This window comes from Lepidochelys kempii, chromosome 11, assembly GCF_965140265.1.
Source record: "Lepidochelys kempii isolate rLepKem1 chromosome 11, rLepKem1.hap2, whole genome shotgun sequence".
Taxonomy (NCBI): domain Eukaryota; kingdom Metazoa; phylum Chordata; order Testudines; family Cheloniidae; genus Lepidochelys; species Lepidochelys kempii.
The window spans coordinates 23,870,092-23,896,391 of record NC_133266.1 but is presented as its reverse complement, the minus strand read 5'-3'; the positions used below and the strand labels follow the sequence as shown (position 1 = coordinate 23,896,391).

The following is a 26,300-nucleotide window of genomic DNA, read 5'->3' as shown; positions in this document are numbered from 1 at the left end:
GACAATGACCCACAACCCATAAACTTGTAGGTATATTTTTGGCTGTGAAAGTGAATTATTTTCAGGTAGTTTAACATATCTCTGATTGTAATTACTTCTCAGACCAATATTATCCTTGAATATTTGACCTGAATAGCTCAATTTCTTTGTTTAAGAAGAGAACCACTTGAGATTGGGGCAATATATGAAGAGAGCCAGGTTCAAGCACTGCAAATAATAATAAATAATAATAATAATAATGGAAGCTCTCTTTTTTTCTATTGTGTCAAAATCATAGTGTGAAATTTTTTTCCTGTGTCAGGAAATGCTCTTTTAAAATGTATCTTTAAGAAAGAAAGAATCATTCTTCAAATTGAAACCAGCATAAAATATTACCCCAAAAGACCTGGGCTGATTCCTTTATAAATGAATAGAATGTTAGAACCATGGCAAAGGCAAATTGGCCTACAAGAAAACTGACAGCTTTATAGCCTATGTCTCTGATTGAAATGTTGGGAAATCTCTTGGCAATTCTCCCAGACATCCAGGTAGAACAGTGAGTTCACTGATTATGTTAACTAAAACAATCTGGCTTTGCACAAACGCACCTCAGGCCCAGCCAAGTGTGAAGGCTTATCAGCATGCCAGACCAAGAAAAAGACCTGTTTACCTGAGGAGAGTAGCTAAATGACTAGGCTTTGAGAAATAAAAACAGGAACATCAATGCTCAGATTTTTTTTTTTTTTAAATATAGCTTAGATGTGAAGGCAATGATTGAGCCCTCAGTGGGACTGTGTGGATGTTAAACAAGGGCACACTTTGGTCCAGTGTGTTTACTACCTTTAATAATAAGAATACCATAGTGATAAGTATAGTATTAAAACACATACAGAGAGAGAGAGAGAAAGAATAAACATATTTCTATGAGAGAGAGAGAGATTCTTAATAAATTAGGATAACATTAGGCCTTTCAGGGACAGCCTGGAGTATCGGGTGGCACTCAGCTGGCTACCTCAGAAATAGCCCTGGGAAAGAATTGACTCACAGTTCCTCCCTTCTTGCTCCAGGAGTGGGAGAAGGGAAATAACTTATTACAGCCTTGAAAATAAGGCCGTTAGCTTCCCTAACTCACTTGTGTGCAGTCATCTCTTCTGGCCAGCTTATCCTGGCTCCCCACATTCCCTGCCTCTTCACTTGCCCTGGTGCTACTCTCTTGCAGAGTCACAGTACATGTCATTCTAGTGCAGCTTCACAGGCATCGTGGGCCTTACTGCCTGCCAACCCTCCACTCGTCTACATTACAGCTAATCAACATCCAGCCCCAAAACTACATATATGAGAAGTACAAGTGTTAAATTGTACCAAAGTTCAATTAAATAGCTGAGAGCAATGAATGCAATGTTCAGAATATTCCACAGAAGGGGGAAGAACCATTTCCATTACCTTTTAAAGATCAATTAAAATTATAATAAATCCAAACCATACAGATTACAAAAGAAATGCTGCTGTTAAGTGACAACCTTTTGGGCTAAATCCATAACTTAATGTTATTTTAAACAGCACATAACCCAGAGAATTATGTTGATGTTTACATAAGCCTGTCTCTTGGAATCTGTGTATGTTTAGAATTCAGTTCGTAAATACATTTTGTTCTACTTCTCCATTAAACTCTCCAATAGGTCTGTCTTTTAAAAAATAAAATCCTGTGTTGTGTTAAAAGATAACTACAGCAAGTTACAAATATGAAGAAAGTACCTCAAGTAATGCTCTTTCCCCAGAGATGCCCTTTGGTTGTAGTCAGTAATGCAATCAGATATCTAGGGTTATTTCAACTGCCTGCCAAAACATCACTCATGTCTATTAAAGTATCCTGAAAAACACCATTACATCAATTCCAGCAATGGTGTAATTATTCTTCTTTCTGGAATGTCTTCTGATGTGAGTCAGTCCACTTGAGTGGGATTTCATTGGAAAATGGCTTTAGGAATGTTTTAAATAAGGGAAGGATGGGGTGGGGCTCCCTTGCAGCAGGCTTTAAGGAACAGTTTCAAATCATATTTCATCAACCACTCAGTTAGAGTGACCTAAGGTAAAACAGAATAATGCAGAGAGACAGGGAGTTCCACTCAGACTCGCTATCATAACAACACATAGGATAACTGCATCTTTCCAGAATAGTATTTCCCAAAGATATAGGGCCCAAACCAGCATTCCTTGCACACTGAAAATTAATTCATTCTGTGAACAAGGAATGCACAGTTGAGGTCATCATTATGACAAAAAAACAAAACGAAAACACACTTAGGATTGTATTATTTGCATCATTGCTTAATAAGGTAAATTTGGATGTCTGCTTAGGAATGTGGTACAACAACAGTCAGATATGCAGTAGAAGAAATAATAAAAGCAATTTATTTTATGTACTAATCAGTAGTAGTCACTTAGAATGGAGATATCATAGATAATATGGATAATCCACAAGGCACCACTCCAATCCATTATGGCTAGGTAAAGTGTGGCTCAGTTCTAAATGCGGCTTTACATATTGAAAGTTAGCAAAGTGAACTTTATGTATGGAAAATCTGTAAGACAAATTCTGCCTTTGATTACACCAGTGTAAAGCCAAACTAACTTTTTTTATGTCACTGGCATAACAGAGGTGAATCTGGCCTTCTGCCTCCTCTTTTAACCTTGCAAACAGAAAAGTTTAACTTGATGAAATTCTGCTTCCCTATAGGAACTACAACACTGTCAGGAATAAAGCAGTATACTTCTGTAGTTGAGAAGGGTAAAGTACATTTAAACAACCTCTAAATTAACAAACAGGTCCAAATTCATCCCTGATGGAATGCGACTGTTTTTGATGGAGCTTCACCAGGGATGACCACAGACCATTGTCTTTTACATTTTTAAAATTTAAAAATCAAATTTTAAAGAGCACCACTTTATAAAACTGTTCCTACCCAACTCCATGGAGCTACATCAATTCTGAAATATCATGGGTGAAATCCTGGCCCCATTGAAAGCCATGGCAAAACTCTCATTGACTTGGGTAGGACCAGGATTTCACCCTATATGAGGATGTATTTTCCCTTTGGTGGACACTCATTGCTTCTATGCTAGTGATTTTGCAGAGTTATTTGGGTACATCCTCACCATAAAGAGAAATGTGAAATTCTGCATCACCTGCATGCTGCATGGTGTTGGGTATCAGAAGAAGGCCCTTCTAAAATCTCACTTCTTCTGTAAATGTAAAAATTTTGTTGTCAAACTGAGAAGGAAAATCTGAAAAATCAGAGTGTATTTTTACTGAAACATTCATATTAACAAGATTTTTTTTCTTTAGTGAGTAATAATAATGAGATGCTGGTAACATGCATCTGAGGGTCTCATGGCACTTTACAAACATTAAGTAAATAAGGCCTTGATTGTCTCCTCTGCTTCTGTAAGCATAGAGGAGCATAGTCCAAAAAGGCTGTCACTACTGAAGTATAGGGGTGTGAAGAGTTCCAGCTCTGTGGCACCATCCCCCAAATGCTCTATGATCCTAAGGAAGTTACTCTACTTCAGAGTCTTCCAGCGCAGGATTTGGGGTATGGGAGTAGGTGATGGGGAAGAACAGCTCTCACTGGATGCATCCTTAATTCCCTTTGCATCCCTCCCTATTGCCTATGACAATGCCACAACCAAAAGAATTGCTCTGCCAACAAAGTTGAAGCCAGAGTAGCAAAGTAAAATGAATGCCCCTTTGCACAACTAGGCATTCACTTCCGCACAGATGTACGGAGTTGTGAAACTATATTCTCTTGCCCTACCCATAGGACAACTAAGCCTCTCCACTGAGTGGAAGATTTGGTTAAACCCTCTCCCCATAATCCCCAGAGTTTGCTGGTCATCTTGTTAACATCCCACAAATATTTTGGCAGGAAGGTATGATCTGACTTAAGCCTTGTAACTCACCTTTTAGGTATGCATCATTAAATCCATTTTACCAATGGACAAATGGAGGTACAGACAGTATGATAGCATTTTCATATATGTTTGCATTATATTTCTATTCATGTATTGTATATCACAGTTTTATCTGTGTCATGTTTTGTTGAGTATAATAAAATTAAATACAAACTTTTTGAAAACAGTAAAAGCCGGAGATGTCCAGAGCCAACATGCGTGAAAATAAGATGGAGACAAGAGATGATGCACTGGTAAGCCTGAAAGGGTCTTTGCAAACTCTGAAAATCCAGCATCTTTCTTCAACTCCTAAGAAATGTGGTCACTCAAACTCATGCCAGTAACACCTGTGATGCAATCCCACCTTCATTCTATACACAAATATATATTTTCTCTATATAGAATAATACAGTGGTCCCCATTAAAAAAATCAACATTTATCATCAGTTTTGTATGCACCTCTGTGCCTACCCATCCATCTCCCTCTCTTGGTTCTTATATCATGTCCATCATAATAATCTCTGAACACCAGTGTGGAAATTGTTGGCAAATGTTCCATTTTTAAAAGGCAGCTATACATTACATCAAACCCAGAATTCCAGTGAACTCGTCGGTTTCTCACAGTTTAAATACACTGTAGATTCCTTTTCAGCTGAACATGTATTGAACTTAAAGTTAAAGTGAACAGGCAGTTCCTCATAATACTACCTCACACATGGGACAGCTTAATGGCATTGCAATTAATATATGCATAAGTACAACCTGCATTATCAGTGATAAAAGACAAGTTAACCACTTGATTACATATAATTACACAATATAAATTCCTGTAACCAATGCAAGCATGAGAGATAGCTTGTAACCTTTGCAGCATATAGGGAGGGTTCACTGTAGTTCCTTCCAAGCACACAGTTGATTTCCATTTGATCATTTTCACACTAAACAAATATCAAAATGTTTATTAAAAATAACTTCTAGGGAAGTCACATGACCACATTTTCTGCTGGTATCGAGTGGTGACTTGAATAGGTGCTGCACTAATTTACTCCAGCAAAGAATTTGGCCCAGGATCTGTCTACAAATTGAGCAAAAAGTAGGGATATTTTAGTTTAGTTAAATAAAAATGGGGTGTCAAGAAAGGAGTATAGAAGAACTGTTGGTTTATGGAAATCAAGCATAGATGTCCTTAAATTAGAAAAATGAATATAGGTTTGAACAATCCTGGACTTTTTTAAGCACAGTCTTAGCATAGCTCTAACTCTGCAATTAAATGGAAATAATTTAAAACTGTAAAACTCCAAAGAGTGGGGGGGGGGGAAACCTCACATACATGAAACCAGCAGATACAGAGCTATTTTGTACAGTTCAGTAGGCAAGCTAACATGAAGTTAATAGTGACAATTGTTTTAAATTGATTCAAATAACAAATACACATTTCAGAGATTATGAAGTTTTGCACTGCATTTTTCTTTTTATCTTTAAAAGAAAACAATACTAATAGTTTCCTTTTTCCTACACTCAATTACTATTTACTACTTTCTTGATGTGGACTTTCAAAATACAAAGAAGGTTTGGCAAGTTTTCAAAGTCTTTCTTCAAAGTCAGCTCTTAAGTACTTTTTATAAAAACATGAAGAATACTTCTTACTAAGGAGAATTGATAATGTACTGCTTTCATTATTTGTATATGAAATACTGTCAGATAAATGCACATGTATTCATTTGTTTGGACCTTCTCTGTTAACCTTGTGTATGAAATCAATTTAAGAAAATGAAATTGATCATAAGAGTCAGTAATATAACAATCCTTTCTACCAAAAGCTGCTCCGGAGGTTATAGACTCAAATTTTCAAAGAAGAAAGTTACTGTATTTGCAAGTTTAGAGTCAAACTTGGCAGTTTTTCCAAACAGAGTGGTCAGAAGCAGGGAAAAAAATAAACATATGTTTCCAGGAATTTTTTTTTCCAGCTATCATAGAAAATAATGGTACAAGTATGTCACAACCCTTTTAGAAAGTTATTTATGAAACCATATACATGAAAACAATTGAGCTAATTCATTGCTAAGTCGTTAGTTGTTAATACTGATGCAGCATTTTTAAGATGTGAAGCACTTTGTAAGTGCTGTGTGTTACACTTTTGAGTTGTTAAAGGTAGATTTTAAAATTAAACATGAAACAAAGTAAGCTAACTATGACCTACCCTATACAACTACAATGTAAACTAATCAAAGTGACTTTGTGTCATCCGCAGAGAGTCACATAAATGGGTTTATATACAACATCAGGCAGGGGAGGTCAAATTCAGAGGTGATTTGATGGTACTGCAAAAGCACCTGTAAGCGTATGTGAGTGCAAGAGAATTTGTGTTGCTTACATACTGAGGGGCCTAAAAAAGGTACAAGTTAAAGTAGGCAGCGGAAGACCAGCTTTTAATTTACACCTCCTTACACCTCTCAGTTACTTTTCCTACTGCACCTTTTTCATCTGGCCCCCTCAGCAGGTGGTTTACAGCAGATTAGATTCCCTGGGCCAAAGTCATCCCTAGTTTGATTCAACTGACTTCAACAGAGTGACTTAAGACAAACAAGGGATGACTTTGGCCCAGGGAGTCTAAATTGATATAAACCAAACCTTATGACATGCAATTCACATCACCTTGCCTATCACCTCTGAAGGGCACCCGTTTTGTAAAGACGTGTGCTTAACTTCAATAGAATTGTAAGAATTGTAAATCATGTAGAATAATAGAATCATAGAAACATAGGCCTGGGAGGGACCTCAAGAGATCATCTAATCCAGCCCCCTGCACTGAGGCAGGACCAAGTACTCCTTGAAAATAGCAATAATAAACAATATTAATACCTAACTCTTATATAGTCCTTGTACAGCAAATGTATATATTTGACTGCATCCCTCTCCTCTGCACCTTTAATATGTCACTTGTCTTCTTAGTTTGTAAACTCAAGATAGGGACATGGGTGAAATCCTGTCCCCATTGAAGTCAAGAGGGTTTTTGAAATTGACTTCACTGGGGCCAGGATTTAACCCTGTTTCTTTGCATATGTTAGTAAAGAGCTTAGCACAGTGGGCCCTGATCCAGATCCTGTAGCCGCTGGACGTTACCATGATATACATGTTAAATAAGTTATCAGGAAAGCTGAGGTGCATGGAAGAGGAATTCTTATAACGAAATGTGGGTCTTCCCTCAGTGATCCCAAGGAGCCCCATTGTGCCTTTCAGTCACCTCATCATTCATTCCATGTGCCCTCCCTTAGAGAAAAAGTAACAGTCACTGAAATGACAGCAAGCCGCTTCTAAGGGCTTCACACTGCGAAACCTTACACATACAGTAATTCTTATTCCAGAAACTGGTCCCACTGACTTCATTAGCACTACTTATATGAGTAAGGATTACTTCAGGACTGGTAAAGAGGCAGCGTGGTCCAGTGAATAGGACACTAGAAAGAGGACACAGCAGACCTGGGCTCTATTCTGTATACCCATTCACAATGTGCAATTTATGCCACCTTAGATCTCACCTCGAAATGGCACCCTGTTTTGTAAAGACATGCACTTAACTCTTAGGTATAAATTGCAAATGTACCGAATCATAGATCTGGGCTCTGACTTGCTGTGTGACTTTGGGCAAGTCACTTCACCTCTTTGTGTCTCTGTTTCTCCTCCCACCTTTTCTCTCTCTTGTCTATTTAGAGTGTAAGCTCTTTGGGGCAGGGACTGTCACAACGGGGCCCTGATCTCAGATGAGGCTCTACTGTAATGTGAACAGTTAAACCCTAAATCTGTAATGACACTGATGTGTGAAATCCTATTGCCTCCACCCATTACCCTTAACACTTACTTTCTTCTCCTAAATTTGAAAGTACCAGCTCTGCAGCACTGCTGGCTCCATCCCAAGAAGCCAGAGGTCACTTCAGAGCCAGTTCTACTAAGGGGAGATAGAAAGTGCTGTTCCCTGGGCCTTTTTCACTATTTTTTTTTAAATAAAAGCTAAACTGAAACTTATGCTAATTGAGAGCACAAAGTATTTCAAAGAGTTATAATATATTTGTATGACAGGAATTATGTTATGCATAATATAAACAGCTGTATTTAAGGAAGATAATAGTTTAGCTCCAGGAAGTAACTGCTTAAGAAGCACTCTCCACCCCTACCCCCCCCCCCCACAGTTAATGAAAATTAAACTTATGCATTATCATAGATAAGGGAAGATTAGAGGATGAAGTAACATACACTATTGGATTTGCTGCACCAAATTAATACTATAGGACTTTTTTATTATCCAGTGTTTTCATACAAACTGGATCACAAAACATTATACAGAGAGCAGCGGGAGGGAGGGAAGAAGAGGCAGAGGCACAGGAGAACAGATCCGGTATCAGCTGAGATTGAAAATGAAACAGTAAGGCTGTACCATGAGGCAGGAGTTACAGAGTGGAAGACTCTCACACCAACAAAGGCAAAATTCTGAAAAGAGACAGGGAAACGGCTGGTGTTAAATGGACCAAATGAGGAAGGGAGTAAAAAAGACGAGGAGCCAAATTCTTCTCATGGTTACACCAGTGCAAATCCACTGACATCAGTGGGTGTAACTGAGAATGGAGCCGAGCCATATAGCCTGGAATAAGCCCAGAAAGCGGTGGAAAACAAATAGGGTGATTCTGATCTGGAAGATGGAATGAATGGAGAGCTACTGGGGGAGCTGTTGGACAAGTTGTCCCTTAGGCTTTAAGAAAGCGACCTCTCTCCAAAAGACAAAAAACTGCATATATTCAGTTTTATAAAAGGAACGATGATGACAAATGCAGTCCTTAAAGCCCCATCACACAAGAAGTTGCTGGCACATCCATTTGTTATCTTCATGCAGTCTATTCTCCTTTTGATCTATGGGATATTTGGCATACAAGTCCCATTAGCATTAATAGAAGTTACCAGTCTCCCCTCACATTGTGAGAACAGACATCAGAGTGTTTTGTCCAAGGCAGGGGCTGAAAGCATGCTTGCAGATTCTACAGCATCCTTTCTGGACAGTGCCAGGCAGTTGCTAAGCCAGACACAGCAACACCCTCTGTTTTACATTACTCAACCCCAACTCTGTGCTAGTAGTCACCGGTATGCAGACTGATTAAGGCACGCCCTTCCCTCAGCAACAGCAGTTCATTACCTCTTCAAAGGAGTAAGGCAGAAACCCATGCTGAACCCTGAAATATTGCAGTCATTCCACAAATGATTCCACCTTTTGCATAGCCAGAGCCCTCTGTGCACCACCAACACAGAATGGCAGGATGCCTATCCATCATCAGCAGATGGGGAGCCACCTTACTGCTCTGCACTAACTGGAGTTAAAGAACCTATCCTACACCCATTTGTCTATCACACAGACTATATTTGCTTAGCCCACCCCTCCATTAATCAAATACATATGCACAATAATCAACCTATCCCTACTCACGTTGGCTATCAGACTGTCTCTGAGAATCAGGGGGCTCAGGGAACACTAGCTCCCCCATTATCTTCCTGGTCCAGCATGCTTATGTCCTCCTAAGCTTCACAGCTTCTATGTCCTCTTCTTTTCAGGGCTCCTTATTTCATGTATGTCTTCCCCCTCAGGCAAGGATCATGGCAATGCTGTGCAGCATAAACATACCTGGAACATCCTGCTAACCTTGTCAGAGGTGTAGGGTAATGTGCCACCAATCTCGGGCCAACATCTGAATCCCAGATTGAGAATGCCAAACTCCAGCTCAAAGCCCATTCAGGTGGATCTGAGTTTACTGCTGTATGTGTGTCATGCAATTCTATTGCCTCCACATACTGCTGTACGTGTGCCATGTTTTCTAAGTGTGCTCTTCGTCTCCTGAGGGAAGGAGAGAGAGCATTTATTAGCTAGATCATCAGTGGGAATATACGTATGTGGAAGGACCAAGGGGTAAATGTTGTCCCCACCTCAAGAACCATAGGTGACCCCCTGACAGATGTGATTTCACTGTATGGGGAGCGGGGAGGATTTGGAAGTAAGGCAGAGGGTACTCACTCTTACATGGTGGAAGCTCAACTCCGTGGTGGATATCTGTAAGACAGCATGCAGGAGGCCGAGCTCAGGTGGGCCTGAGGACCCTCCTGTCTTTCTCTTAATTCTTGCCTGTGGGGAGGGGGGGAGGGGGGTTAAAGCTTTTCTTCACTGTAGTGCATTTCCTCACTACCCAGTCCAGCTAAATGGACTGGGTGCCGAATTGGTGCCTCTAAAACTGTATTAGCATGCCAGCCTACACCCTGCAATAGAAACGGAACCAGGGCCTAATGCCTGGCTCTGTAACTGCTAACCCCACCACAACTTTTAAGATGATGAAAGACAATACATTCAGAACAAAATCAGAGAAGAGATGCTTAGTTCCGAACGTTACAAAACCAACATGATAATTTCTGGATTTTTAACACCAGCTCAGACTCATAAAATACAAAAGATGAGATTAAATAAAACATTTCTTTCCAGCTTCCCCAGCAGGGAAACCCGTGCACAATTTAAAATAAAACTCTGTTTTTCCAGGCTTGCACAGTCTTGTGCAGACGTCAGAAGTGTGCAAACTAGACACACTTTTATCGAATTGCACCCTAAATTACTTTCAAAAACAGTTTCTTCATATTTGTTTGGTAGATTTTGCAGTCTCTTCCTCTTTTTCTATTTTCAGACAGCTTTGTCTAATGGGAAATGGATATACAAATTTAGATCTTTTTACAGTTACTAAGGCTTTAAAAACTGATCTGTAAAAAAGAATCCAGTGGGTAGGTGGAGGGTGGGGAACGGACACATATGTAACTTTGCTCTGTAATCCCTGCTAGAGAAAATGTTCAAATAGTCATTTTGAAAAGTTGCACTGAGTACATAGACAGCTGTTCCTCATACATACTGGGAATGTTTCTTTTAAATTCCTAAGGACACAAGAGTTTGATACAAAGCCAGTACCTCTAGAAATGGCAAAAACTAAATACACCCCATACTGATGCTTTCACTGTCCCAACAAACTCTCTCCCACAACTAAAACATTAAAACTTTTACCCCACATCCCACATTGTGAGATTAGGCCAATAACTAATGTTCTATCCAAGTAAAATACATTTTGTCATTGCTTGAAAATTTTACCTTTCACAGAAGTATAGTATTTCTGACCAGCAGGGAACATATGTCAACATTATCTATTATTACACAATGTCAGGACCAGAAAGGGAAGGTGGGTGGTGGATGTTAATAACAACTTAAGCGATTTTCTAAGAGAGGCATTTGAGAAGTACAAAGCCAGAAGTTTGAAATGTTTTTGTCTGATTGTAGCTGTGTCAGCAACCTGCCTCCTCCACTAGTGCAAACCTAATTCTGCCTGTGACCTAGTGCCCAGTTCTCTTTTTCAATCTGAGCCAACACTTTGCTAAACTGGAAAGTTTGAAAAATACCTTAGAAAACTTCTCTACCAAAGAAAGAAAAGAAAAACAAAAACATATGACTAGTCCCGATGAAAATGACTCCCACTCACTAAGGCAAACACTGTGATCATAAGGGATAGAAGGCTTCTTAATTTTTAGTATTATTTTTACTTTTAATATATTAGATCAACTATTTATGTTTCTTTTGTTTGTGTGTGTGTGCTATTACTGTCTTTGGCTGTGCAGTGCCTTCAAAATAAGAATAATTTAAGGATTCATCCTAAATGTGGGAAGGATTGGGCCAGTATGGCAGACTAGTAGGGGAGGAAGCATTATTAAGGCATGGGATCTGGTCCCTGTTCTGTCACAGATTTCCTGTGTGACCTTGGGCAAATCACTTATCCTCTCTACACCTCCCTTCCCCATCTGTAAAATGTGGGGATAATAGCACTTCCCTACCTTGCAGTGGCACTGTGAGGATAAATACATTAAAGATTGTGAGGCATTCAGATACTACAGTAAAAAAGGCTATATAAATACCCAAGATAGAGAGATAGCAAACTGCAATGGATAATTACCACACTCATGCAAGATTTAATTTGATAGGCAGATACAGAGTGCTGAAACAGCACACTCAGGCCCTGGGGGTGGAAGTGCTTTGTGTTACTCAGAGCCAGCTTCAGGAGCCTGCATCCTGGACTTTTCAGAGGCTCCCTGGGGCAAATTCACTGCCCTGCTGTACTATCTTTGCACCACTTAAGGGCTGCATTGGTCATTTTCAGGATGGCTCTGCAAACATTTCTGGCATCAATATTTGGGAGACTTTCCACAAACATCTTTGCAAACCCACAAAACATCACATGAACACTCACGGAAAATAAATCAAACCGGTCTCAAACAGCCCCATGAGTGTGTGACAATTCAAACACACCTTCCCACTTTTCAGTATTTGCCCATTGCTGTTCTGGATTCTAGAGTTAATAAATGCAAGGGTGGGGAAGAGAGGAAAGAAGGTCACTCATCCCCAAGGAAAGCAGTCTCTCATGTCACCTTTCTGTGTGCTGGGAGATCCACGCCAATCAGGCTCTGGGGCACATAGGGATTCATGCCGTGTTATCCGTGGGGGCAGAAAGTCTTCACAACAGCAGAAGCTACAGTTCTAGGTGACTCAGGAGCAACTCTGGATCGCACTAAAGGAACTAGCAACATGGTTTTCATTAAATGAGAATCTTTTGTGTAGAGGACATGAAAGACAGTAGAAGAGAAGTCAAATGCAGGGCACTCCAGGAATTTACAGATGCTGGAAGGGGAGGAATAAAATGTCAGTTTCCCAGAAATGGCTGGTCACAAAAGACACATGTATGACTTTGCTGTGTATGTTTCTTAAATAAAATGTGTTATTTTGTTGCCATGAACTCCAGTCTTCAATAGAAAGATTGATGGACAATGAATAGACTTTTAAAAAATAAATATCTTTCACTGGCCACTTTCTATGCCATTCCTTAACTCCCAGAACAGGGGGCCACAACTTTGAGTCAATCCTTAGCTGCTGGAACAGTCCTTGGAGGCTGTAGGCACCCAGGTGTAGGGCAGTGCAGGTCTCGCTGTTCTGTCGTGCAGTGAAGACCAGACCAATACCTAACAATCCTGGAACTGATCAGGGCAATGTATAGGTGGCTTATAGCTACCTTTATACCCCATCCTGAATTCTCCTACCCTAGAGCGGTAATGGGTGCAGCATGAGCAGTCCCCAGGATCTGTCCCATTGTCCTTCTATTTGTATGGGACTGATAGTAAATCTTTTTCAGGGCCTTTGTAAAATATGCTAGGGTGCTCACACTGTGTTTTAAGATGTGGATTTGTTTGAGGATTTAAAAAAACAAACAAACAAACAAAAAATTTCCTTTCCATAACAGACCAATGTCAAGGTTGCTGGGCCCAAAATGTCTCATCTGCTTTTTCTCTCTCATATTTTGTCTGCAAAATCCATGTGATTCTTTATAGGTGCCACCACACCCACAAAAATATATTCTTCAGGATATTTATTCCCCTCAAAATACAAATTATTCTGTTCCCCAGTAGTTATTTGTTTTGCATACAGTTACACAGCTGAATCAGAAGCAGCAAGATATGAATATATAAATAATGGAAACACTGAGGTGTAGTTTCTCACGTTTAACGTAACACAGGGGAATACATTTTTATAGCAACCCAGTAAATGTTGTAAACTGATGTTTTCAATTGCAGTGACTCAGAATTAACTTCTAACCGATATCTAAACTAGTTGCAGCTTTTTATAGTCTCATGCTTTAAAGCCATAATGATTTTTTTCATCAGCTGTAACAGAAGAAATTATATTTTACTAGGAGTTAGTAGAGGTAAACCATAAAAAAGGTAAAACTGAAACCACTTATAAATGATTATTTTTGTTCCACATAACTTCAGTGAGTGATATAGAGGACATAACCCTTTTACCTTATAGGAATGTATATGTGCAGTTCTTTACAAGAGCGTGTACATTGTTTCCCAATACTTAGGGCGTGTGATAATTAAGGGAAAATGTACGAAAAATGTAAGAAAAAGAAGGTTCTCCTTTCGTGTAATGGTAATTCAAATATTATTTAGCCAAAGCAGAGCTTTTGTGTGTGCCTTTTTTTAATAAAAACTGATTCCCCCAAATAATGTGGACATTGCACACACAAGCCCGTCCCCACTTACAAACAATCCAGGGTCACATGTCTTAAAAAAAAAAAAAAAAAGATCAGAGAGCAGAAAATGCCACCATCTGAAGGTCAAAGTTTCTTTCTGATTCTTCCATGAGAAGGACACTTTGTGGGATTCTGGAATGTAAAGTGTACACCTTGCAGATTCTGACTGGACAAACCCACTGACCCTGGAATGTCTTCTCATTTGTTATTATTCATTATTTGTACTACAGTAGTGCCTGGAGGCCTCAACCAAGATCAGGGACCTATTATGCTAGCCACTGTAGAAACACAGAGTCCCTGCTGCAAATTGCTTAGAATCTAAATAGACAAGGCAGAGAAAGGGTGGGAGGGGAAACAGAGGGTGCATCTATACTGCAAATAAATGCATTTCAGCTAACTCGGCTTGTGGGGTTGAGGCTACAGGGCTGCTTAGTTGTTGTACAGACACTTGGGGTCGGGCTGGAGCCCAGGCTCTGGGACCCTCCCTCCTCGTAATTCAACAGCCCTGTAGCCTGAGCCTCGCAAACCTAAGTCAGTTGACATGGGCCAGCTGCAGCTGTTTAATTGCAGTGTAGAGGCACGGAGAGGTGAATGACTTGCCCAAGGTTCAACAGCAGGTCTGTAGCAGAGCCAGGAGTAGAACACAAGTCTCCTGACCCCTACTCCAGTGCCGATAACCACTAGCCCACGCTATTTCTCAGTGCTGTTCTTCGGGCTCCCCAGCATCATCAGTAATACCACATTGGCTCACCATCCCCATTCCCACACCATACACATCTAAATTTTTCAGAGGGTGGCACAGGCCCAGACCACAAACACTGATGAAGATAAGGAGTACTTGTGGCACCTTAGAGACTAACCAATTTATTTGAGCATAAGCTTTCGTGAGCTACAGCGAAGGTGAGCTAAGGTGCCACAAGTACTCCTTTTCTTTTTGCGAATACAGAACAACACTGCTGCTACTCTGAAACTGATGAAGATATAAACTTTCTACCCCTATATCCGGCAGAACCAAAACACCTGGATTCAAATACTTCTGAACTTGGAAGTTTAAAATTCAAAACTGAAGTTCCTAGTGCTTAGAGCTGACTTCTTCAGGAACTAGGTTAGAGCTGTGAACTCTCATATGAGCCTGGATCTTGGGTTTGGATCCAGGTTTTTGGTTTGGGTCCCATCTCTAATTAAAAAAGAAAAAAAGAAAAAAAAGGATAAAAAGAGATGAAAAGATAATTGCAGAAACTTAAAAGCCACTGCTGCATTCTTTTAAAATTACAAATTAAGCTATAAGTGATTCCAAACTATGCTGTTTTTATTAAAAATGACCTAATAATCTCATTTTCCTTTCCTTTCTTTTATTTTGGAATTTATTCTATATCCTGGTAATCACACACAGAAATTATACAACACTGCACTGTGTGCTCCTGACAATATAAACACAATTGTTTATCCAGAAGCATTGTAGGTTCATGCAAAAAAATGTCATTTAAAGCTTGTGGTCAGATCAAGAAACCACAAGTATAATTGTTTGTTTATCCAGCCAAACATTATTGTGTAGTGTATGTTTATGGGGTTGGTTCTTTCCCCCCTTCCCCCACCCCCTGCATTTATTTATTTATTTGTAATCCATTTTAAATTAGAGTTATAGAGTGAAAATAAATGATTAAAGGAAAACAAATATGTCGATTCATGTGGAAGGATGTTTTAGTATGTAAATTGTTTCCTTTGTCGTAGCTTATATTTCTTGTTTTTATGCTTCCATAGAGGCTCCATGATAACAGGGCCCTTTGGTGGAATTTCTACATATTTTCTCTTTAGTTCAGGGCAGCTGGTTTCTTTCCTCTCTGAGGAGAAAGCTGAAGTATATTTATCACTCCAGCAGTGACTCAAAACAAACAGGAAGTCTTCATCAGCAGACTCCTGGGCAAGGCAGATACTAAGGTACTGGCAGAAAGGAAACAGAGGCCTTCGTCTGTGGGAGTCAGACATACACAGTATATTGTAGTTACAGCAGATAACTAGATTAGAGATCCACCAAATTATTTTTAAAGTCTTTTTTAAAAAGAAGAGAGATCCCAAGATATTTGCAGGGCTTACTGATACCGTGGGTTCCTATGAAGTTTCCCACCAAATTTTAGTTTGTCAGAGGAATATGAACTGCCCACCAAGTGTCTGACACTCTGGATGAACCTGTGTGCAAAAGGAAACCTGTGAGTGAGCTATTCTGAGAGTTTTCACTTTGATCTGGTTGCTTAGGAAAACTACTCCTTTAGTCTGAATAATTTCTTCTTTTAAAGCAGGGCTTTCCGGTAGGGCTGGCCTTCACATGACTGTGTGAGAGAGAGAGAGAGAGAAACTCAGAAAGTGTTAACCATTAAAATGAATATTGATATTTGAAGATAGTTTTTAAAATTACATGTGTTTCCACAATTGTGAGTGCATCAGGCATTGATCCTCACTGAAACTTTATCTCCACGGGCGACTAGAGAGGGCCGGAGAAGTGGAAGCATAGTACTGCTAAAACTCATATATATATACACATGGGCCAGCAGTGACTTTATCAATCCCCATCTTCTGCAGAATACAGTGCCTCACTCTGATTGCCCTAAGATTGATTAGGGCAAGAATGGGCAACTTTAAGGCAGCACAGGGCCACAAAATCCACTAAACCCTTTGACAGGCCGTACTTTTTTTTTTTTTTTTCCAAAGTGACTACATATTACATAACTCAAAAACGTTTGCTACAGTATGGCATGTTAACAAACACTTAACCATGAATTAACAGTGGAAAACTGAAGTTCTTAAATATAAAACCCCTTATTGCACAACCTTAAAAAGGTTTTAAACAAAACGGTTTAATTCTCTGCTGATATGCAGAGAATTAATACATGAAAACAAAACAACAGAACATCTTTCTTAACATTTTTCCTCTGCTGCTCCCAGTCTCTGCCTCCACTCTATTTCCCCATGGACATAGGCTCTGCCATGTGGGGTGGAGTCCAGGACCCCATGCACTGGATCGCAATGCCACTCAGATTTGGTTTGGCCACCCCTCCATTATGCCAATAGGAAAGGGACTCCACCATTACACCACCCAGCTCTGGTTACTTCCTCCTCATTGGCGGAGATGCTCCCCAACCTGCCCACTGCTGGGTGGGCCTAGCCAGAAGCTCTCAGTTCCCAAACAATCAGCCAATAGGGAGGCAGTAAATGGAGCGTGTGGGGTGGGGTGGAGTCAGAGCCTGTGTTGATGGGGAAGCAGAGGCTAGCAGAGCAGTCTGAGGGAGCAGCAGCTTTACTGAAAGACTGTGGGCAAACCAAATAAAATGATATGGCAGTCCAGGTGCCACTAGTTGCCCACCCCTGGACTGGAGGACTATTTGACACATTCTTTGTTTGTTTTAATAATAATTTTTTCTCGATGTCAAAACATTATTTAAAATACTACAGAACACCTTAAAAAGAGAGGGGAAAAAGAGCCCGTACATACCAATACCCCTCCTCCAACAAAATAAAACAGAAAACCAATATTGGTAGTAAACTACAGATACGACTCAAAACCCATTAGCAAGGATTGCTTAGAGGCCTCTAAATTACTTTTGGTTACATACCTATAGTCTCCATTTTTAAAAACAATGTGTTGTGAAGCTCCAGTCCAGCAAAGCATTTAAGCACATGTTTCACATGACGCATCTGAGCAGGCACATTGGCTTCAATGGATCTACTCACGTGCTTAAAGTTAAGTATGTGCTTAACTGATCTGCTGGACTGGGACCTAACATATTGCACTTCAGGCTCATAGCACTGACACCGATGTCAGATATCAACCCCATGTAAGATATTCTGTAGGAATGATTTCTCTAACTGTGAAGAAAGTTAAAACTTCATCTGGTCTTATTTCAGTGATAAAATTTATTTTGGGCCCAAGCTCTTGGGTTGGCAGGAAGTGGCAGTACTGTAGAGATCCCCTCCTTTTACCCTCACAAAGTATGGGTAAGAGGGCAACATGATCAGCCCCTCACAGAAGAAGAATGCCTTGTGCAACCCCATCTGGCTGGCTCAAAACAAGCACCGAAGGGCCCATGCCACAAAGGAAGCCTTGTTTGGGACCAAAAGAACAAATCATTCTGGAGGAGCTGTGGAAGAATGAGTCCAACAAGAGGGGAAAACTGGATGCTCTCAAAAATACTCATCCCCAGATTCAGAAAAGCTGAATGGGGGTGATGAAGTCTACCAGTCTCAGCCTTCTCTCTACTTCCCCTCACTGTCAAATCTCTCAGAAATGGAAGCTCAGTTGGTTCCCTTGGCACTCCTCACTGTCACTCCTGGTTCACTGTCCACTAGGAACTAACAGGTCCTATTAAATCCCAGCTGTGGCCTACCTTTTACCTTCACAATACAAAATCAAGATAGCAAAAATGCAAGAGTGCAAGAGCATCTCTTCCACTTGACTGAACATTCGCTCTGGATTGCATCATGGATTTGGTCCCCAAAGTCTCCTGGCTAGTCTGAGATAGGTTTTAGGGCTCCATCTCTCATAGACACCCTTGCTCTCAGTGTCTTCCTCTTAAACCTCCTGAAGTATCTTCTAGACTAGTGGCTTTTCTGTATCATTCACATACAGCTATGAAGCCACCTCTTTCCTTCCTACATAGAATTCAGGAAGTTGCCATTATCTCTAACTCTCCCTGGAGCAATGTGCTTGTCTTTTATTATAACCTCATGCATCTTCCAGAAGCTTCTCAGTTTATTGACATGCCTTCTCCCCATTCATCTCTCTTAATTCAGGCACATGCAGACACATACTCCCAGCATGTTGCCATTTTCATTGTATGCCCGTATTCCCTTTTAACTGACTTCATGCACATATTCTCTGCTTGTGCCAAACTCATTAACCTCAGCTTAGCAACAATGATGATTTCACATTCCTTAATACTTTTTTCAGAGTTGGGCATGTGCACAATGCTGTCACCGTAAGTAATGTAAAAATCGTGGGCCCCAGGCTCAAATTAGGTAGGTGAATCCTTTTGCAGATTAGTCTCCTACTCCCTCAAGTCTGACTTTAATAACACATTGCACTTTTATTGCACCTTCCATCTAAAGATCTCAAAGCACCATACAAAGGTGTGCAAGCACTATCGTCCCCAAGAAACTTAAGTCATCGAGAGATGGACTCAGTCACATAGGAAATCAATGGCAGAGCTGGGAATAGAACCCAGCTCTAATAACTCACAGTCCAATGCTTTAACTACATCATCGCACCTCAGAGAGGTTGTGGATAAATTTTCCGCCGTCAGGGCCAGATTATAGCATGGGGCTATAAGACTCAAGTTGGGAACAAATTAGCAGCTCAGATGTGCTGGCTGACTGGCAACTGTCACAGTTTTGGTGATCTCATTATCTGGTCTACACACAACCAGACATAAAATAGTTGATGCCACAGGCCTTCTGAAGCTGTTGTTTCAGTGCTATAGGAGTATTGGTACCAAGGATGAAACTATTCTAATCTTGATTGGTTGGCTGAAGGTAATTTTCCCCCTGTATTGCTGTCTGTCATCTTGTTGTTTCTTCCCTCATCTACTTTTCTTTCTATTTTTCTTTGAGCTACTTTATGTAGCGACCCCACGCTGAACTCGTCACTCCACAGTATATTGCGCAATGTCTAAAAAATCTGATTCTGGAAATTTGCCAATGTGTCATGCTGTACTGAACTTAAGATGCCATTCTGAATCTGTACCACCCATCTACTTGACAACTGGCTCAGAATGAGAAATAATACATGGGACAAACAAAAAAAAAAAAAAAAAGACAGGGACAGCCTCAGGAAAAGAATCCACATGCATACTTACACATTTAATTGACTCTAACCAAAGCCCCTTTTTTAAAGGAAGTATTTTCCAAATGAATACTGATATTTAAATTATAGTCGTAACAGAAGGTCAAAAATAAAATTGGGAGTGGTGAGGGGACAAGCATTTGGAAGCCAGAAACAAAGATTGGCAGTGAAAGCAGCAAGAAAAGTGTTATGCATACGACTTCTTATGTCTTGCTTGACTTTGTGATGACAAAAAAAAAAAAAGGACTGTCTCTTTTTCTCAGCTCAGTGATTACAGCAAACCCACAGTGCCAGCTTCAGACTGGCAAGGCAACTAGCATTGCACACAAAAACAAATTCATTGGGGCTTTTTTTAAGCTTAGATTGATTTAATTGTGAAGGTCTCTCACACTCACCCATTTCCTCTCCATCATTTGAGGGATATTTCTCCTTCTTTTGTCCTTCTTTAAAGCTAACAAAATAGTAAACAAACGAGGAATGAGAAAAGTATATTCCATGTGTGAAACAAATGTAGATTATGCCCCTCATAAAACTCACCAGGTTTAAGAGCACCAGTGAATGAAGTACAGCAATGCTACTGCTGCTGAGAGTTATTTTGTCATACCTCATAGCCCTGAGAGGTGTTGGTACTGCTATTTAATTGTCAGCAGATGAAAGTATTTCCAAGAGAGGCACTCTCCACTCTGTCTTTCCCTTTAGAATCCGACATTTCTGATACCCTTCCCCCCCCCCCCCCACACACACACATTCCATCCAGCTGTTTCAGCTGAAAGAACAAACAAATCAGCATAGACTTATTTAAAGAGATCTGAACCCTTAACATATTTTAGCCTGCAGGGCCCTATTCTGACTATATTGACACTCTGTCTATCTGAATATTAAGAATTGTAATTTAGACATAACAGTGTTGGGTCAAAGGTCCACTTTTTAGATATGGAAAACTGGGATTCATCTATCTGGATTATTAGCGTATTATAATTTTTCTTGAACAAATACACTAACTTCAGACAATGCAGAGGAAATGCTGCATGCTATTTATGTTTGAGCTTACCCATATCTGCCCTCATGACAGGTCCATTCCAGCAGGTCCAGAAGGATTGTCCATTATAATGTATTGTGTGCCTAATGGGGACCACTAGACATTGTAGGATTTGGGAGACTGCAGGAATGCACTCTGCACTTTTCCATAAGAACCACTGACCCTCATGCATTACTTCAAAGGAATGAAACAGTAAATGATCTTGTTCCAAAGCAATGTTCAATAGTATGGATCTGCTTCTGAGCTACAAAAGTTATAGATCATCCATTAATAAATTCTGATCTCTCATCAGGATCCCAGCCGCATGTGTCTTCAGAATTCATTTTTTCTTATTTTGGGATACAGAGACTTAGAGATATATTCTGATCTTGTTTACACCTTTGCAAATCCAAAAAGTTCTTTAGAAGAAATGCAATTACTCCAGACAAACTTAACAAGATCAGAATATGTCCCATCGAACATATCCCCTTTTTCTATCAACAAAATGGGACAAATTCTGTTCTCAGCTACATCATGTAAATCTGGAGTAACTGCAATGATGACACTGGAATCCAGTATAGCTGAGGGCAAAACTTGGTCCACCATGTGCATTTGGTACACCTGCAGGGAAGATAAGGAGGCAGGCTTTGAAGAAAGAAAAGTAATAGTATCAGGATTACTAAAGAGTGTATATAGTCAACCGAGCCAGTTCGACCACCCACTTCTGGGGAACAGATGCTCTGCACATCAACCTGACAGAGAGAAACCGTCATTCTCTTCACATTATAAAGATACATACATAAACCATAACTGAACCGTCAAGATACAAGCATGCCTAAACTGAGTAACCATATGATTCCATTACCGTCCATCAGTCCCTCTCTACTGTTCGTTACCCTCTCTCATTAGGCCATATCTAAAATTCAGATTGTAAGCTCTTTGTGGGCAGGGTCCTTATATTTCTGTCTGTAAAGCTTAAGCACTCTTTTCATAAAAAATAATAAGTGATTTGGTTGCTTGGGGCATTTTCTCCCCCGAAATATTCTCATAGGTTAAACAAAACGTTGGTGTCGGATAAGAGTGGGTAAAAGATTTTTGATAAAAGAACTGGGTGAAGAAATGGATGCATTTACAGGTTCCTAACTCTTCCATAACCATTGAGCATCTACCACCGTTTTCCCAGACCTGTGCCCCACAACTTAATATTGATTGAAGCAGTAATAATTTAGGATGCTCTTTTAACTGCTCTTTAGACATTTTTAAGGCCCTTCTTTTTCAGGGTTTTTTGTTTGTTTGTTTTAATCTCCCAGGAATGTATCAGGTTTTATTTAAAAATTCCAAAAACCCAGGGTTGTGGGGGAAATCAGTAAAACCAAAAATGAAGGGCATTGGAGGGAGGGGGCCCAGTACCCATACAAGGGAGGAAAGGGTGCTACTCACCATGTAGCAGTTGAGGAAGCCTTCCACTCCCTGCAGCAGTCTGGTGGTCTCAGCTGCTGGGACCTTACTCCTGGCCCAGCTCACTCCCCCACTACACAGAGGAAGTGAACAGGGCCCAACTGAAGGGCCAGGGTCAGGAGGGGAGCAAAAGCTGCAACTCTTGAGTACTGTCCCCCTGCTGGCAGAGCCTCCTCCTGACCCCAGGCCTTCAACGCGGCCCACCCACTTCCCCTGCAAAAAAATTCTCAGGTCCCAGAAAAGCCAACATTCGGGTGAAAAATGGGTAAAATCTGAATACTGACTCTTTCAAAAACTGGGAAAATTGCATGAAAATTGGTAAATATCAGTAACAAAGAGCCTTAGATAGTTTTCATTTACTTGGGGCTTCCTGATATTGCATTTCATAGTGTACAACTTTCTTTCTTCCCCAAACAGTAACTAACTACAGCATGTGCCCCAAAGAGCTTACATTCTGTTTCCTAGATATGGACAGCCCATTTTACTTACAATAAAGGTCTTAGATTTTCCTGTATTTATTAGTAGATTTAGTGCAGCAAAAGGATGCCAAACATTGATATTTCTTAGCACAGTTCTCTTAAGAAAATAGATTGCTCCATCTCCCTAATGAAAGCGAAGTGAGCTCTCTCTCACACACATATATATTTGTGTGTGTGTGTGTACGCTTGTGCACATTCCAGCATTTCTAAGCAATTTGGTCATCTGCTTTCTTGAACTGACAGTCATCTGCTATGTTCCGTGAATTAGAGTGAGTTGTTTAATTGAAAAGCTCATCTCAATACAAGTTCCTCTTTCTCAGCAGGTTTATTAAATATACTTCTTTCATCAACATCTATAAAACTAACAAAGTCTGTCTTACACACAGATTCAAAATCTAGTATAATTCCACCATGTGGCATCTAAGTCTTTAATGTTGTTTTGCCCTAACCTAATGTCAGGTTTTAGGATTTCTCTTTCTGCTTGCACTCATCAACATCTGTTTACAAAACTCATTGCATTTTTTCCCCTTCTTTATTACTTCACTAGAAAATTCCTTGCTCAATTCAGGCTTACACTCACCAGACACTGATTCATGTAAGTTGGGCTTTCTTCTATCATTAACCATTTGAGACCCATATTTACAAACTCAGTCAAGGAGAGGTACTGTGTCATGAGATCTATGAATTTATTTATTTTATGGGGTTTTCTCTGGTGTGCACCACTTTAATATCTGAGCACCTCACAGACATTCTTTAATATATCCTCCCAACCCTCCTTGAGATGTTGGCAAGTATTGTTTTCCCCATGATACAGATGAAAGCATTGAGATAGAGTGAAATTAAGAGACTTGCCCAAGGTCATATAGGAAGTTGCAACAGAGCTGGAAACAAAAGCCAGATCCTCTAATTCCCTGTCCAGTGACTTAACCTCTGGAATGAAAGGGCCAAGCTCAGCTCTGTGGTAATATTAGCACTATCATAGCTCTTTTAATATAAACTTGAGAATGATTCACATGTTAACCAGGAAAGTACATAGAGCTCCCAATGCTGCTTTCCAAGGAAAAACTGAAGCCACCCTAAAGCAGTTGGAAATTAGTCCTTGTATATAAAACAGCATAAACTGTTGTACTCTATGCCTCTTCCTCCCCTCAGAGTAAACCAACCACAGGAATAAAAGTTACTGTAAGAAAAGAATAGAAGCACTTCATCTATGGATCATACACTTCAACCTATTCACTTTACATATACTAGACATAAAAGTAAGAGTTAATAGTTCCTGAGTCATTTTTTTCCCACCCATTTTCTTTTTCTTAAAAATCAAAGAAAGTGAGAGCAAAGACCCTCTTTGGGCTGAGGGCAGAAAAAAACTATCCAGGCCATTCATTGGCAAATAGTAAAATAAATCCAAGTATCAAAAGATGATCAGAACTGTAGCTCATACAGTATTATGTTCATTCTCCTCTCCCTGTTCCCACATCACTCCTATTGATATCAATGGGAACAATACACGCACATACATACACAGTATTAGGCCTGCAAGCTGTTCAGCACAGTGACCCAATGAAGTCAACAGAGCTCTAAACATGGGTGCAGGAATCCACCCATGTGGAAAAGCCTGCAGGGTCAGGACCCAGTTCTTCCACTCTTACTCATGCTGATCTGTGCTCTCTTCTGTGAGTAGCCCCATTGAAATTAATGGGACTATTCACAGAGAAAGGCACTGCTGCACGCAGGTACAGGAGGCAGAGTTGAGCCTGTAGGGAAGAAAAGAATACATTTGGGTATATAGTAGGGAGAACTTACCAATAGTTTCACTTTTCTTAGTAGTCCAACACCATGCTCAGTTAAATAAATTTGGTGGTCTCAGTCCAGCTCCCACTGGACAGGGGTCAATAGAAAATCCTATCATAATTGCTCCTAACTAACATTCTTGCTGTCAGTCTTAGCAAAAAGACCAAGGACTAAATGGGCACTGAGAATAAGTGAACCCCCCTCACCACTAGAGGTGATCTCTCCATGGCATGATTATAGCACACTGGTGAGGGCCTCAATTGTTATCCTTCATGAGCAACACATACACTTATTAAAGAATAAGCTCCCAAATTCTGTCCTATTCAAGGCCTTTTAATGTAAGCATTTTAGAGCAGTTTTAATCCTAATGCCAAAAACAGACAAAAACTTTTACATTGTCTCCATATACAGGATGCTGGCTTGACATCATTTAATAAAGACAATGTTCATGCTCTCTCTCTTTGTTATCCAGTATTTGGAATCATGTGAAAAACTTGGCTGAGTATGAAACAACTTCAAAAGACACATTTCTGTGCCAGCCAGGATGCATCAAAGTAGGGAAACTAACGACCCAATTCACCTGATCCTACTAGCTGATAGAAAAGTACAGGGAAGCTGTTTTATCATTGTACCTTCCTAACACTTCCTTCCTATTCTAGATGCTATTTAAACTATTCTTGCATCCCACCAACCAGGCCTTCAGTCTGCTGCAGTTCTCAACTTTAAGGGATGTGAAAGGAAAAGCAAAGGGAAGCCTTAAAAAGAGAGGCCTGTACGTTTCTGTGCAGTTACTAAGCAGTCATATCCTTCTGCTTTCCCCTGAAAAATCAAGTATCACCTTATCGTTTCCTCACCAAGATTAACTCCTGCTTCCTGAAGAGTATTTCTGAGGTAGAAAGCAGAGGTGGTGAAAAAAAGGGGGAGCTGAAAAGCCCAATCTGTCAAGCTCCATTTTAGAAGAAAGGAAAACTGAAAAGTGAACGTATTTAACATGAGCTATTTCCTGCACTCAGGAGGGAAGAAAGCATGCTACTAACTGTGTGCATGAGGAGATCTGCACTAGTGTTATCTCTGACCTGCAGCTTAGCCCTTGTGTCTCAGCTGCCAAAAAGCTCCTATTCAACGTTATGCTGAGTTCATCAATGCTCCACGTGTCAGGATCCTAACAGGAAAAAGCAGGACAGACAGTCACTCTATTCAACTGCCTGGGGACCCCATGACAACTGAAATCCCCTTGCAGACTGTCCATATCAACCTACGGCAGGTCAGAACATATAACCCCTCTAGAACCACAAGCTCAGGCCCACACCCTTTCCCCTTGTCAACACTGTCACTTTAAACAGAACATCTAGCCTTATCACAAAACCTGAAGTAAGTATGACAATTAAGATGGATTGCAAAGCCTGCTTGTGCTTTACAATTAACAATAACTTGGCAGCGTGTCCCACGCAACTGTTGGGTGGTATGGCAAGAACTTTATCCCTGCTTAGTACTGCATTAGCATATTTAGTAGGCTGCAAGACATAATTCCTAAGATATGAACATATTTTGTCTTTTCAAAAATCTGCAATTAAGCTATAATGTGCAGACAGCGTACAACAGGCAATGAACTTTAAAAACCAAGTTCTGTAAGGGGAGTGTGCTAAAAA

The 26,300-nt window shown here is 40.2% G+C and overlaps 1 long non-coding RNA gene across 2 annotated transcripts; it reads right to left on the bottom strand.

The window, feature by feature from the left end:
* Positions 1–9,262: 9,262 nt before the first annotated feature.
* On the bottom strand, positions 9,263–25,061 carry LOC140895527 (uncharacterized). Of its 2 annotated transcripts, none has more exons than XR_012154233.1 (5): positions 24,664–25,061; positions 20,301–20,356; positions 12,415–12,563; positions 9,983–10,090; positions 9,263–9,805 (listed from the first exon to the last, which is right to left on the bottom strand). It is a non-coding gene; the product is annotated as an uncharacterized lncRNA (long non-coding RNA). The 2 variants fall into 2 exon arrangements; XR_012154234.1 differs by lacking the exon at positions 24,664–25,061 and adding an exon at positions 20,957–22,345 and having other exon boundaries at positions 12,415–12,664.
* Positions 25,062–26,300: the final 1,239 nt, after the last annotated feature.